This window comes from Anopheles aquasalis, chromosome 3 (genome assembly GCF_943734665.1).
Source record: "Anopheles aquasalis chromosome 3, idAnoAquaMG_Q_19, whole genome shotgun sequence".
Lineage (NCBI taxonomy): Eukaryota > Metazoa > Arthropoda > Insecta > Diptera > Culicidae > Anopheles > Anopheles aquasalis.
Genome location: NC_064878.1, coordinates 32,959,096 through 32,961,595, shown reverse-complemented (window position 1 = coordinate 32,961,595; position 2,500 = coordinate 32,959,096). Strand labels below are relative to the sequence as shown.

Sequence of the window (2,500 nt, the reverse complement as noted above, 5' to 3'; positions counted from 1 at the left end):
CACTTGTTGTTGTTGCAGATTTTTTTTTTTAAATCTGCATTATCACCGTGTTCGCTTTCTGGGAAAGGTGGAACGACCCCGTTCGAGTCAATATGCGCGAGCGTTCTACCGTTCCGCAAAATATATTTAAATATCAAACATAACATGAAAAGAATTTGCGTACCGGTTGCGTTGAGAGAGGATCAGAAAAAAGATGATTGCTGTCCCCGAGATAGCATTCGAAAATATTGATGGCAAATAAAAGAATTAAACCAACTCATGAAAACGACGCGTTCGGAAAAAAAGAAGCAGCAGAAAACACCGGTTGAGGTGACCAAAAGAAAAGTAGAAAAAATTGAAAATGTTTTTTTCCCTCATGACGCTCTCGCCTGCTTGTGTGTGATAGTGTGAAAAACACAAAATAGTTTTTTGACTTTAAATTTTTGATCAACACTTCCTCTTTCAACACCGAGCATGCACGAACATGTTTCTTATGACTTTACTATTCGCAGAGGAATATGTTTTAGTTATGCAATTTAAAGAAAAAAATCACCAGATAAGCATGTTTTATGTGCAGTAACTGTATAATTCGATAATCTTATATTGTCATTGTTTAAATCGTACATGAAGACGCTGCTCTAAAAGACACATAAAATGGCCAATTCTCACGAATGACACGAGTTTCTCCAGGCTAGTCATTCTAGGACAGCACCTGCAGGAAACAGTAGCGTGCCAAATCCTTCCGACAAGTCGCTTGCGTCGATGGTGTTGGCTCTTGAGCACCTCGGCAGTTCCGTCGGGTCTGCAGGCGCCAGGAAACATTCATTTTTGTGAAAGTAAAAAAAAACTAATTCAGTATATTCTCCTATTCCGCGGCGTCGGTAGCACCGGAGAACCAAGTGTACCGACAAAAGTAATGCCGGATGGCAATGAATCGCACGGGATATTTGGATGGACGCGGCCATCGCCAAAGACAAAGCGCGTCCCGACACCAGGATTAATCCTGGGCGGCCGGATGATGTTGGTAGAGAAAATAAATTTTGTCACATACAGTGACGCTCAAGACATTATAACAATCCCGTGGTGTTCGAATGCTCGTTTTTTTATCTATGGTGATTTCTTATAGTTAATTTCTTCCTATTCATCAAAGCTTGATATGCTGCTTAATGTATTTCCGATTCAGCATTTTAAAAAGTTCATAACAAATAGCAGTACAAACATAATGTTTTATCCTCGAATAATGGCAGAGTAGCCAACGCCAACGGCAGCTACTTTCAACTGAAACTCATCTCCTAACCACAACTATTGGCAGCAGGCCACGGAATGCTGCTACGTGAAGCGTCCGTTACGTTGGGCATTCTATTAACGCACATCTCACACACCCAACTGAAACCCGGAGAGAAATCAACCAAAAGGACCTCCTCCGAAAACGGATCTGCCACCATGGCACCGGAAGCTACTGGTGGGAAGTGGCTTTCAGACAGCGTTCGCGAGACAATGGCGTAGATAAAATTATTATACCTCGCCTCCGGCCTCGCGGCTGACCTCTGGCACAGCTTGTCTTCTTGAACACTTTCACCACAATCACGTCATAGGCCCCTGGTGGGGGGTGCCTGGTGCTGCCCATACCCATCCAAGCAACCAACGGTTTGACTTATGGAGTAGCAGCAGTACGCTATGGTTGGCTCTTTGGAGGGATGTTTTTCCGTACATCCGGTGCGGTCCTTTGCCATGAGAAAGCAGATATCCGCGGAAGGACATCCAACGGATGAGCACATCCGACGGGGATCCAGCATCAGCCAGCCAGCCCAGCAAACCAACCACAAGAGATCGGGAAACAATGACCGTGGTGGTCCGAAACGGTGAATTCGAATAATTCACGACACGACGATTTATGGGTCCCGGGGAAAGTGGCGAGCGCTTTGCATGCAGATCTCGTTTAGCTGCGTCCTGGAAAGAAAGGATACCGTATCTTGCACCCGGGCGGATCCACCGTGCGAAGAACAAACGACAAACAATGGTTGGTGGCCAAAAGCGGTACCAGGCTACTAAGATCAACATGGGGACCATGGGGACCACGGGGAGGCAGCTACCGTGTTGTGAACGGAGCACGATAGAGCCAAACCGGTGGGGACAAGTGGGTAAAATATTATATATGATGCCCGCTGTCAACCTTTATCATTAAATTATATGTTTTATCTTTTGCGGCGACCAGCATCCGCGCCAGACACAGTGTAGCTGCGTTCCTGCGCCTTGCGCCGTACAAGCACACACGCATGCTTACACAATCGCTTTGGAATCATTTTCCGGAATCGTTTAGGGCACAAAATTGATGGAGTTGGCGTTTTGCGTGGAGTCGTTTGCGCTGGATATCTTATTTTTTATCCAGCGTTCCAGAGCCGGATCCTCCATTTTGCTGTCGCATAACATTAGTGCTATTGTCATGGTGATGTTTTAACACGATGCGATCCGCCGCTTACTAGGAGTCGCCTACTATATCGTGAGAACTTGTTTCAATCAT

The 2,500-nt window shown here is 45.6% G+C and overlaps 1 long non-coding RNA gene across 1 annotated transcript in view; it reads right to left on the bottom strand.

The window, feature by feature from the left end:
• LOC126574575 (uncharacterized) overlaps positions 1-2,500 on the bottom strand; it is a 37,805-nt gene that overhangs the window by 33,737 nt on the left and 1,568 nt on the right. The gene's annotated exons all lie outside the window — the stretch shown is intronic.